Source organism: Canis aureus, chromosome 7, assembly GCF_053574225.1.
Source record: "Canis aureus isolate CA01 chromosome 7, VMU_Caureus_v.1.0, whole genome shotgun sequence".
Classification (NCBI taxonomy): Eukaryota; Metazoa; Chordata; class Mammalia; order Carnivora; family Canidae; genus Canis; species Canis aureus.
In genome coordinates this window covers 68,314,606-68,327,753 of record NC_135617.1, presented here as the reverse complement: position 1 = coordinate 68,327,753, position 13,148 = coordinate 68,314,606, and the positions used below count along the sequence as shown (strand labels likewise).

Here is a 13,148-nt window from a genome sequence, read left to right as displayed (position 1 = left end):
GAAGCTGAGATTATTGACTTGAGAACTTTCAAGTACCAATTTTGGTAGGATGAGTTTTATTTTATTTTCATTCCATTCAATATACATTCTGGTTTCCCTTTTGTATTTTAATTCAACCATGGGAATTTAGAAGGGTATTGTCTAGTTTCAAAATATTTGGAGATTTTCCAGGAATCTTTTTGTCACTGACTTCTAACTTAATTCCATTATGATGAGAGGACATATTTTTTATGACTTGAGTCTTTTAAAATTATTGTGATTTGTTTTATGGCCCAGAATATGGCCTATTTTGGTAAATGTTCCATACGCATTTCAAAAGAATGTACATACTGCTCTTGTTGGATGGAATGTTCTATAAATATCAATTAGGTCAAGTTGATTGATGTTTTTTTTTTTCTGCTATACCCTTGATTATGTTCTACCTGTCAATATCATTTATTAAGAGGGACTGTTAAAATCTCTCACTATAGTTGTGATTTGCTTATTTGTCTTTGCCATTCTGTCAGTTTTTGTTTCATGTATTTTGAAACTCTGTTACTAGGTGCATAAACTTTTAGAATTAAGTAATCTTGATGAACTGACCCCTTTATCATATGAAATTATATATATATATATTTGATATTCTTTATACCTGGCAACATTCTTTGTTCTGAAATCTACTTTTTCTCTTTCATTTTTTAAAAGATTTTATTTGTTTATTTGAGAGACATAGCACGAGAGAGAGAGAGCGAGAGAGAGAGAGAGCAAACATGAGTTAGGGGCAGAGGGGAGGGAGAAGCAGGTTCTCCGCTGACCAGGGAACCTGATGTGGGGCTCCATCCCAGGACCTTGGGATCACAACCTGAGCTGAAGGCAGACGCTTAACCAACTGAGCCACCCAGGAGCCCATGAAACCTACTTTTTCTGATGTTAATCAGCCTTCTTCCCTTCCTTTCTTCCTTCTTTCCTTTCTTTTTCTTTTTATTTTGTTGCACAACTATGTTAAATTTAATAGATCATGAAAAAAAAAATTTAATAGATCATGGACATATTTCCAAGTCATAGATCTCTTTTTTGAGATAAAATTGACATATAGCATTATAGTAGTTTCATGATATAACATATTGATTCAATTCAAAATGGTCACCACATTAAGTCTAGTTAACATCCATCATCATACAGTTATAAATTTTTTTCTTATGTTGAGAAATTTTTAAAAGGATTTATTTATTTATTTTAGGGGGGTTAGTGAGGGGAGAGGAAGAGGCAGAGAGGGAATCCCAAGCAGACTCCCTGGTGAGCACAGAGCCTGATGACCCAGAGATCATGGCCTGAACAAAAATCAAGAGTTGGATGCCTAAACAGTGCCTAACCTGAGTCACCCAGGTGCCCCTCATGCTGAGAACTTTTAAGATCTACTCTCTTATGGGCAGCCCGGGTGGCTCAGCCGTTTAGCACCGACTTCGGCCGGGCCTGATCCTGGGGTGCCGGGATCGAGTCCCACGTCGGGCTCCCTGCATGGAGCCTTCTTCTCCCTCTGCCTGTGTCTCTGCCTCTCTCTCTCTCTGTCTCTCATGAATAAATACGTAAAATCTTAAAAAAATATATCTACTCTCTTAGCAACTTCCAAGTATACAGTACAGTAGTATTAACTATAGTCACCATGCTGTACATTACATTGCCAGGTCCATCTTTCTTTTTATTAATGTTAGCATGGTATATCTTTTCCTACCCTTCTATTTTTTTTTTTTAGGATTTTATTTATTTATTCAGGAGAGAGAGAGAGAGAGAGAGAGAGAGAGAGAGACAGGCAGAGGGAGAAGCAGGCTCCATGCAGGGAGCCTGATGTGGGACTCGATCCTGGGTCTCCAGGATCACACCCTGGGCTGAAGGCAGTGCTAAATCGCTGAGCCACCTGGGCTGCCCTACTTTTTTTTTTTTTTTAAGATTTTATTTATTTATTCATGAGAGACAGAGAGAGAGAGATACCCTTCTACTTTTTGACATATCTGTGTCTTTATATTTAAAGTGTATTTCCTTTACCCAAGATCACATAGTTTATGCCACACAGTGATGGAGCGAGGATTATGAGCTCAATCAGGCCATCCCTGTAGTCCATGCTCTTGACCTCAATGATATATGATCTCCTAAAGATTGTCTTGAACCTACTTTTCTTTATCTCCAACACCCTATCCGCACTCAAGACCATCTCTCTCCTGATATACCTACATCAGAGCAGAATGAAAACTTTTCCTCTACCCTTTTAGCTTCAGTAGCTAGGGACTATGAATTAAATTGACAAAAGACGGACTAACAAAAAAGACAGATTTTTATTCAAGTACTAGGCAGTTAGAATTTGAGAGCTTATTACCAACTTAATAAGGGAAGCAGAGAAGGTGAAGGTTCTTACAAGGAAAACAAATGACATTTAGGAAAGATGAATGGACCTACAGGAGAACTGATGAGAGGTATTATTGATGGTTTGGTGACAATGTCTGGGTTTATCAGGTGATAAAAGCCAATCTTTCCCTGGTTGCTCCTGAGAAGGGGATTTAGGACAACTGAGTTATTTTGGGAGGCCTTGCTTTTAGTTAAGGGAGTTCAGGAAAAAGCCTATTTTCAGCTCAAAATAATTTTCATGCCACAGTGGCATATTTGGATCCCTCCACCTGTAACAGCCCCTGGCTTATCTCCCTGCTCCCTCTTACTCTCTCCAGTCCCTTCTCCTTGCCTGCTATAGTGATCATTTCAAAATGTAGATATGACTGTCTTGATCCCATGGCAACCCACAGTCTTCCCTTGCTTAGGATGTTCCCCATACCTCCAAGGTTGAAAAACAAAATCCCTGACAAGATGTGCATGATCCTGCTGCTCTGCCCTGCCCCTGTCTGCCCCCTGCCCTCTCTCTCACTGACCTGTACCCAGGCCTGCCTGAGGGCTCCTCCACCAGAGGCATTTACCTGGCCACTTTTGCTGAGGCATCTCCTCCTTCTCCCCTTGGTCATACTGCTAACCTCGTTTTCCCAGGAAGGCCCACTGTCTTTGGACAAGGTAATTCCCCCCACTGTAAACTTTCTGAGCCCCATGACCTTACCCTTTCAGCATTGGGTGTGGTGGCCACAGGCAGGACTCCATCAGGGCAGGGACTGACCAGGTGGATGTCAGTGCACATGTGTCTGTGTCTCTAGGGACTCAAGCATGACTGGCACACAGTGGGCACTCAGAACATCTGTTATGAGTGAGTATGGAAATGAGTCATCTGAGGAAAGAAGGGCCAGCTAGGGATGAGGTGAGGCATAGGGCAGGACTTCCAAACTCACTGTGTAGAGAGATACTCTCAGCATCTGGAAAAGACAATGGATCCCTGCCTGGAACCTTCCTTTGAACTATTTTAAATAATATATTGCATTACAAAAGGAGTACTAATACTGAAATGCAAATACCAAAATATAAAAATACAGACACATTTGTGATTAAATAAAATAAAGTGTGTTTCTTATAAGCACCATATAATTTGGCCTTGTTTTTTTTATCCAATCTGGCCTCTGCCTTTTAATTAAAACATTTAGACTTGTTTTCACCTCAGAGAAATACATGGATTTTTTTCTTGTTTGATTTGGTTTGGTTTTGTGGTAAAATACACAAAAGAGAATTTAACATCTTAACCATTTTAAATATACAGTTCAGTAGCGTTAACAGTGTCACATTGTTTCGCAAACAATTTCTAGGACTTTTTCATCTTGCAAAACTGAAACTCTACCCATAAGCAATTAAGTCCTTCTTTGCCCCTCCCCCAACCCCTGGCAAGCATCATTCTACTTTCTATTTCTTTCTTCTTTCTTTCTTTCTTTCTTTCTTTCTTTCTTTCTTTCTTTTTCTTTCTTTCTTTCTTCTTTCTTTCTTTCTTTCTCTTTCTTTCTTCCTTTCTTCCTTTCTTCCTTTCTTTCTTTCTTTCTTTCTTTCTTCTTTCTTTCTTCTTTCTTTCTTTCTTTCTTTCTTTCTTTCTTTCTTTCTTTCTTTCTTTCTTCTTTCTTTCAAGATTTTATTCATTGATTCATGAGAGACATGGAGAGAGAGGTAGAGACACAGGCAGAGGGAGAAGCAGGCTCTCTGTGGGAAGCTGATGTGGGACTCCATCCCAGGATCACGCCCTGAGCCAAAGGCAGATGCTTAACCACTGAGCCACCCAGATGCCCCTGTACTTTCTATTTCTAAGACTTTGGCTACTCTAGTAACCTCATATAAGTGAAATTATACAGTATAGACCATTTATTTTTTATTTGTATTTATTTTTTTATTTTAAAGACTTTATTTATTTATTAATGAGAGACACGGAGAGAGGCAGAAACACAGGCAGAGGGAGAAGCAGGCTCCCTGCCGGGGATCCCGACATGGGACTCAATCCCGGGATTCCAGGATCACCCCCTGAGCCGAAGGTAGACACCCAATCGCTGAGCCACCCAGGCGCCCCGCAGACCATTTATTTTTAAGCGACTATTAATATGATTCAACTGAAGTCTATAGTCCTGCTATTTTACATTTGTTTCATTTCTTTTTTTGTTCCTTTTTTTCTCTTTTTCTACCTTCTTTTTGACTGAGTATTTTCTATGATTCCATTTTATTTCCTCTGTTGGGCCTAGTACTATAATTCTGTTTTATTATCTCTGTGGCCACTTTAGGGTTCAGGGTCTATCTTAATACAGTCAGCCTTGGATATTATACCACTTCACATATAAGAATTCCACTATAATATATCTGCACTTCTCCCCTCCTGGGCTGTATGCTTTTGTTGTCATATTTTTTAAAGATTTATTTATTTATTAATGAGAGAGAGAGAGAGGCAGAGACATAGGCAGAGGGAGAAGCAGGCTCCATGTAGGGAACCCCACGTGGGACTCGATCCCAGGACCTGGATGACGCCCTGAGCCAAAGGCAGATGCTCAACTGCTGAGCCATCCAGGTGCCCCTATTGTCATACTTTTTCCTAATATGTGTGTACTAAACCACAATCTTTTTGTTTAAGCAATTACCTTTAAAAGATATATACACAATTAAAATATGTGTGTGTGTGTGCATGTGTATGTGTATTTCCCTTAGCATATATCTTTTCCAGTGCTCCTCACTCCTTAGGGGAGACTCATGGTTCTTACTGATATCATCTTCCTTCTGCCTGAAGGACTTCTTTCACGTTTCTTAGAGTCTAGTTCTATTGGTGATGAATTCTGCCCAAAGATATCTGTATGGTACCTTCATTTTTAAAGATATTTTTGCTGGGTATAGGATTTAGACTGAGGGGTTTCCTTTTTCCTTTTGGTATTTAAACTATTTTGCTCCCCTGGCTTCTCATTTGCACCATTTCTAGTGAGAAATCTGCAGCTATCTTTATATTTGTCTCTCTGTATGTAACATGTCTTTTCTCTCTAGCCACTTCTAAGATGTTCTTTTAACCACAAGTATTGAGCACTTGGATCATATGTGCATTGGTGTAGTTCTCTTCGGATTTCTTGTACCCGGGCCTCACTGAGCTTCTTGGATCTGTGTACCAGTTTTTATCAAATTTATTTATTTATTATTTATTAAAGATTTTATTTATTTATTAGAGACACATAGAGGAGAGAGAGAGAGAGGGAGGCTGAGAGGGAGAGGCAAAGACACAGGCAGAGGGAAGCAGGCTCCATGCAGGGAGCCTGACGTAGGACTCGATCCTGGGGCCTCCAGGATCACCCCCTAGGCTGAAGGTGGCACTAAACCACTAAGCCACCGGGGCTGCCCAGTTTTCATCAAATTTAGAAGAAATATGGCCATTATTTCTTCAAATAATTTTTCTGTATTCCCACCTTTTTTTTTAAACAAGGGCTTCCAATTATGTATATATTGGGCTGTTCAAAATTGCCCAATAGTGCACTGATGCTTTCTTTGTGTTTTTAACTTTTTTTCCCTGTAAAATTTTGAATAGTTTCTATTGTTATGTCTTCCTGTTCACTGAAATGTTCTTCTGCAAATTCTGATCTGCTATGAATCTTGGGCAACTCACTTATAGTTTCTATCTCTACAACTTTGATTTGCATCTTTTAAAAATCATACATGGTTTTGAACGAATGGAAAACAGTTATTATAGCTGGTTTCACATCCTGGACTTCCAATTATAACATCCATGTCAATTCAGGTCAATTTGTTTTTGAAGATTTATTGATTTGATTGAGAGAGAGAGTATGTGCATGCACGAGTTGGGGGTGTAGCTGAGGAAGAAAATCTCTAAGCCAACTCCAACTGAGCATGGAACCTAATGGAGAGCTTGATCTCACCACCCATGAGATCATGACCTGAGCCAAAACCAAGAGTGGACTGCTTAACCCAACTGAGCCATCCAGGTGACCCAGTTCAGGTCAATTTTGATTTCTTTTTCTCCTCATTATGAGTCATATGTGTCTCTGCCTCTCTCTCTGCATCTCTCATGAATAAATAAATTAAATCTTTTTAAAAAGTGCAAGAAAAAAATTTTTAAAAGGTGCAAGAATATTTATAGAAATATCAAAATATTCAGCACCCACCAAGGTAAAATTTACAGTGTCTGGAATGTAAACAAAGATTATCAGGCATGCAAAATGTGACTCAGTAACTCCCCTGTGGGGAGCCTGATGTGGGACTCGATCCCAGGACCCCAGGATCACGACCTGATGCTTAAACACTGAGCCACTCAGGCTCAGTTCCATATTCTTGCACTTTGTTATGGGAGCCAGTTGGATTGCTTGGAAACAGTTTGTTCCTTTTAGTCTTACTTTTCAGAGCTGTTAGATGGGACGAGAGCAGTGTTTAGTGCAGGGCTTATCATTTCATTTCCTACTATTGAAGCTATACCTATGGAGTATTCTACCCAATGTTCCACGAATGGCTGGGGGGAACAGACGCTGCTCCCAGCTCTGTGTGAACACCTAGCTTTCGGATGCTTCTTTCCCCGGCCTGGGGTAGTTTCCTCCCACTTATGGGTCTATCATGCTGAACGCCTGAGGGAGACCCTCTGCAGATGTCCAGATCTCTCTGCAGCTTTCTCCTCTTCAGTGCTCTGTCCTACAAATTCTGGCCACCTTAATCTCCTCAGACTTTTAGCTCTGTCCCAGACAGAGAATTCTCAATGCAAAGAATGTGCTGAGCTCCATCTAGATTCTCTCCCCATGCTGCAGCCTAGAAACCCTAAGACAGTAAGCTTGGGCAATCATAGGGCTTTGCTTTACTTTCCTCTCAGTAACTGTCCTATATTGCCTGATATGGTTTGAAAACCATTGTTTCATACATTTTGTCTAGTTGGTTGGTTGGCTGTTTCAGGAAGGAGAGTAAATGCAGTCCCTGTGCTCCATTTTGTTCGGGAAGCAAAAATCCTTCTTTCTTATCCTTTGTCGCAACTAGAACAGTGCTGGGCACGTGGCTGGTTCAGTCATCTATGGCTTCCTGAATTAATTCATTTTTAAAAATTTTTTAAATTTATTTTGAATTAATTCATTTTTGTAAGCAGTGGTATCCAAGGAAAAGTTTGTTTAGAAATTCAGTTGTTGAGATGCCTGGGCAGCTCAGTGGTTGAGCATCTGCCTTTGGCTCAGGGCCTGATCCTGAAATCCTGGGATTGAGTCCCACATCGGGCTCCCTGCAGGGAGCCTGCTTCTCCTTCTGCCTATGTCTCTGTCTCTCTCACCTGTCTCTCATGAATAAATAAATACAATCTTAAAAAAAAAAAAAAAAGAAATTCAGTTGTTGGTGACTGGGTTAATTTTTTACATGTTCAGTAACAAACTCTTGTAATTCTTACTCAGATGAAGACCAAATTCATTTACGAAATTGCATGAAGGCAGATCAAAAAATTTTTGGAAATATACTATATAGCAATGTCCTTGAAATTCTTGCTTCATGTAGACCTGCTTTTATTTCTTTTAGACTATTTCCTAACTTTTAGAAAGTGACAAATCTGAGCTCAACACCTTTATGGCAGGATCCATGTTTACTGTCACTACGAGAGTCTCCCTGGGTGCCTGGCACACAGTAAATACTCAATACGTATTCAAAGAATGACTGAAAGAATAGAACACTTTTTGGGTAGAATACTTTTTACTTCACCAAACAATATTATTTCAGTAGCATCTCTATCAGGTATACCTATCCTCCTCTTTTATAAATTGCAGCTCTACTTATGGTAGATCTATGCCTCTTCTGCTCTCTTCACAATAAGCTCTGTTGCCCTTACTTTGTAACATTGTTTTGTCAAATGAAGTTAACACAAATCAATATTTCTTTCTCTATAAGAGAGGCCAACATTTTGATTTGGAAATCTTAACTGAAGAGGTTTGGCTTGTAGTCTTGAAATCGTCAGAATTGCATAATCCTTTGACTTCTAGCTTAATTCTTGTGGATTCTTGGGGCTCTAGCCACTTGCCTGGAGCTCTCCCCCCATCTGTCATGCCTTTCTGTGGTCCGGCCAAATCTTGCAAATCTTTCAAACCCAGCTTAAGCCTTCCTTCCTCTGTGAGGCTTCCTCCTGCCATAGCAATCTTGCCTTCAGTCTGCTCCTTGGAACTTAATTCTTTCCCAATTCACTTGGTACCTCATCAACCATACTCCTTGTCATATCTTTTGTGTTTACGTGGGAATGTCTGTCTCAACCAGCCCATCACCACCTTTGGAACAGAGCCCCACATGTGCTTAGCCCAGGAATAATACTAGCAACAACCAACACATATTGAGTACTTACTGTGTGCCAGTGGTTGTTCTAAGAGCTCTTTATGCATGACTTCGATTAATTCTCACCTCACTCCAAGGGGATGGCGCTATCACCAACCTGCTTTTCAGATAAGGAAGCTGAGGCCCCAACACTTAATCATTTCCCCAGGGTGGCCAGCAGAGTGAGGATTAAAATCAAGCATTCTAGTTTCAGAGCCTGGGCCCTCAGCCCTGCTCTGTGCCATAGCACTGGGGATGGGGATGGTGGGGGGATGTTACTAGGAACTCAATACATCTCTGTTGAATGAATGTAAACGTGCAGGTCTGGCCTACGCAGGAGGGAAACTTCTGGAGAAGCTCTGTTCTGTTACTCTCACTGCCTTACTGTTTCCCATCATCACTCCTGTACTGTTGCTGTTGTTTTAGGAGCAAGATCCTGTGTGGTCCAGGACGAAAAAGAGAGGATGCAAGTGAAGTGCCTACACCCGTCTCCTGCCTTCCTCCCTTGCAGGTTGGGCAAAAAAGCAAGTTGGGACAATTCTTCTTCCTGCCACCCCGCAGCTCTCAGAGCCAGCCAGCAAACTTGAATGAGGAGGAGCAGAAAGGGAGGTGGGGGTGGGTGGGTAGTGCCATCCTCGGGCTCACTGGTTTCTGGGACCTGTGCCTCCCAAGGCTCAAGTCAATCGGATGTGCCTTTAGTTTGCCGGAATTTGGCCGGATTTACAGAGATAAGATCACTCTGACCCTTAATTCCCCAATGTAATTTATGGGCTTGCCTCTTGTGTGCTGCAACACGTCTGGCTGTACAAAATCTCGTAATTATTTATGTAAACACAGCATCTGCCTTTGTGGATTATAATTGGACTTGAACAGCAAGAAGTAGGGACTTACACCATTGGGACGGTGCTGAAACCCTTCTTTTGAAAACTCTCACCTGAGTCTTTGAAATCTTCCCTGTGGTTCATGGATAGCTTTAACCAGACCAAAAACAAAATTTTTTTTCCTTCCTCTTTCAGCAGGCCTGGACAAATTTATCCCCAGACACCACCAGGTTCTGTAGGTCCTCTTGGCAAATGGGGTAAAGATACCCCAGCCATCCTGGCTGGACCCACACAGAGAGGACATGAGCCCTGGGGTAGAGGCTTCCACAGATCTCCTCACTGTCTGTCGGGACATGAATTTTATACCCCCACTAAGAATAAACAGGATTAGGAATTTAATGCTGTTTGGAAAAGAGGAGAGGTGGCTGGTTGAAAGAGAAAGGTCTTTGCTTTTTATTCATGCTGTGAGTTCCTCGGGAACCTTCACTGTACATACACATACACATACACACACACAAGAGCCAGGAGGATTAGAGGAAAGAAAATGAGCTGATTGAACCAGATGGTTCAGGAAGCACTCCCAGGAGGCCACTGGGGTGGATGAATCTGCATCTTTAAATAACATTAATTTCTGAAAGGCCCAAATTGTTTCCTAAATTACTGCACTGAACTCTTAGCTTTCATCTATTTTTATGGTGCCTCTCCTGGTTGAAGGTGGGAGCGAGCTTTGGGGAAATTCCTCATCCTTGGTGCAGCTGGTAAGTGATCGGTTTCCTAAAGGAAAAAGAAAATCTTTCAGAAATCAAGGTCCTTTGGAAAACGGATTTCAGCAGAGACAACCCTCCCCTCTCCCCAGGAGTGATGTGAACAAATCATCCAGTCCTACTGCCAACTGGGACACTCATTTCCTCAGGAGCCAGGGGGCAAACCAATTAACCTCAGTATCCCCATCTGTAAAATGGGGTTAATAATGCTTACCTGCTGCAGGAGTGCTGTGAGGTTTTAATTGGGTAATGGCTGTGGAGCCCTTTGATGTAGTAAATTTTATTAACTTCCAAGGGATTCCCTGAGGCCAGAAAAAGCAGTTAAAGCCCAAGAAAGAAGAAAGGCATTGAAATGCAGAGCTCGGCTAAGCTTTCACCTCCAGCTCTAATTTCAAGAAGTGCAGACAGGAGTTGGGCTGCTCCAGTGGGAGTGGAAAGCTATGACCAGGACTGGGGCTGTCTGAATGGCATTTGGGAAGGGAGAGCCTGCAAACCAACCATCTCTCTGAAGGAGCTGGGCTTTCAGATCTAGGAGGCTAAAGGTAAACAAATAGCCTTGCTTGATCGAACCAAATGGAGATCATTCTTTGTCTCCACGAAGGTGCTTTTCTGAGAGCAAGTCTCCAGTAAGGGAGTTATTTTGGTGTTAATCCAAGGTCCTTGGAACTGAATTTAGAAACCCCCAGCTTCTGGCTTCCTGCTTCCCAACAATTAAAGAGAGAACTCAAGGTCTGGCCTCTAGCCAGGGTTCCTGAGCAGAGAAAGCATGCGGAAGAGCATCGGCCAGGGGTCAGAGAACTGGGGCCTCTGCGAGTCCCATCTATTCACTGAGAGCTGCTCTGTGCCTCAATTTCCCGCTTTGTAAAAATTATTTTAATCAGACATCTTTACCTTAAGGGCCCAAATAATTAAGATCTGGAAGTGAAGTGCACTAACATTATTATAAAGCATGCTTAGAGTGTTAGCTGTTATAATTCAGGACAAATCCTTCTTTCTTTCAGTAACTCCTAAAAACCCCAGTTATTGGATGATTATTCTCCAAGCCAACTCATTCCACTCAAGGAATGCCTTCTTCCTCTCTGACTCTTTGATTGCCCTCAACATATTCAGTGCCCGCTCATCAGTCAACCCAATGGAGCATCGGTTATGAGGACACAGCTCAGTAAGGTGACCCACTCGTCCCAGTCTGCCTGAGACTGTCTCAGGTTTAGCACTAAAACTTTTGTGTGCCAGGAACCCCCACCTCAATCCTGGGTCAGCCTACTGGGTGCCAGGACTGGTGAGAGACTGTTGTTACTAGTTCCTGACAAGCAGAACCCAGCATCAGGGCACAAGAGGCCCCGTAGTGTGGCAGAGGAGCACTGAGCAGGGAGTCCTGTGACCCAGCTCCTGCTCCTGGCTCTACTACCATCTGCTGATCTCAAATCAGCCCTGTGGCCCCAGCTTTCCCAGCTGTAAAAAGAGGTGGGGGTGATGTGACCCCTTTTCACCTTTTTTGTCCTCCAGGGAAAAAAGACCACAAGAACTTTTCCAGAAACTTGCCCAGCCTCCAGGGGGATGGTGGGTGGTTTTCAACAAAAGGGGCCAGTAGTGGGAACATGCTGGGGACCCAAGTTTCTGCTTGTGGGGCTCAGCCCCTAGTGGCCCACTGAGTCTTTTTGTGCCCTTTCTCTGTGAGCAGCGAACATATGGCTGGGGAATGGGGCTGTTCGGAACAGCAGAGCGATGCACATAGCTCTTTAGGCCACTATCCTTCCTAAAATGAGCACATTCTACCCCTGAGACTCAAAACTTTTCTTTTCCAAGGCTGTGTTAGATTCAAGTATGGCACTATGGAGCGTTCAGTCCAAAAATTAAAACAATTTAAAAGACCTGCACTGTGCCCCTCACCACAATTTACTAAGCTAACCATTTTTTAAAAAAGGATTTTATTTATTTATTCATGAGAGACACACAGAGAGAGGCGAGACACAGGCAGAGGGAGAAGTAGGCTCCCCGCTGAAGCCTGATGTGGGACTCGGTCCCAGGACCCCAGGATCACGCCCTGAGCCAAAGGCAGACTCTCAGTCACTAAGCCACCCAGGCACCCTACACCATTTTTAAAAACATATTTTATTTATTTATTTGACAGAGAGAGAAAGAGCGCGGGCACAAGCAGGGGGAGCAGCAGGCAGAGAGAGAGGGAGAAGCAGGCTCCCGTAGAACAGGGAGCCCGATGCAGGGCTCGATCCCAGGACCCAGGGACCACGATCCAAGCCGAAGGCAGACGCTCAACTGACTGAGCCATCCAAGGCACCGCCCACCCCCCCCTTTTCTGGTGTGGTTTTCTGTAATTGTGTTTTACTGTACAATATAAAGGTAAAGAAATTTTTCTCTGCTGCTAAAAGAATTAAAACCACATTAATTATACATATGTTTTGTCTCTGCTGCACAGATTCCCCAGCCGAGGCATGGCATTTCCCTTTTGTTTGAGCCAGGTGGGGGCAGGAGGGGGGCTAGATAATCAGGACTAGATTGTTTTGGTGGGGCAATGTACTTTTGGGGGGTTGATTCTCTTACAGCTGCCCTTGTTGGGAGCTTAAGTTAACAAAAGCAGCCTTCTCATGACAGATCAGAACCTGGTCTTCATAGCATTAAAAAAAAAAATCACATTGAGAAGCAATGGGAAAGAATGATTGAATCAAAGCCGCCCTCCGCTGCTTCCCCCATTCCGCCCCCATTTGAAAACAGCCCTGTTTCAATTTCATCGCTGAGCTCAGCCTGCCTGCTCCAGACGTCCAGACCTCACACTCTATAAATCGTCTCTGCCCTTGCCCCAGAGTTGCTGACTATATGTATTTGGGGCCCGGCATTAATTCCCTCATCCTTGGCTGGTGAC

The 13,148-nt window shown here is 42.7% G+C and overlaps 1 long non-coding RNA gene across 1 annotated transcript; it reads right to left on the bottom strand.

Annotated features, from left to right (window-relative positions):
- Positions 1 to 9,935: 9,935 nt before the first annotated feature.
- On the bottom strand, positions 9,936 to 11,147 carry LOC144317647 (uncharacterized). Its single transcript, XR_013383655.1, has 2 exons — positions 10,485 to 11,147; positions 9,936 to 10,280 (listed from the first exon to the last, which is right to left on the bottom strand). It is a non-coding gene; the product is annotated as an uncharacterized LOC144317647 (long non-coding RNA).
- Positions 11,148 to 13,148: the final 2,001 nt, after the last annotated feature.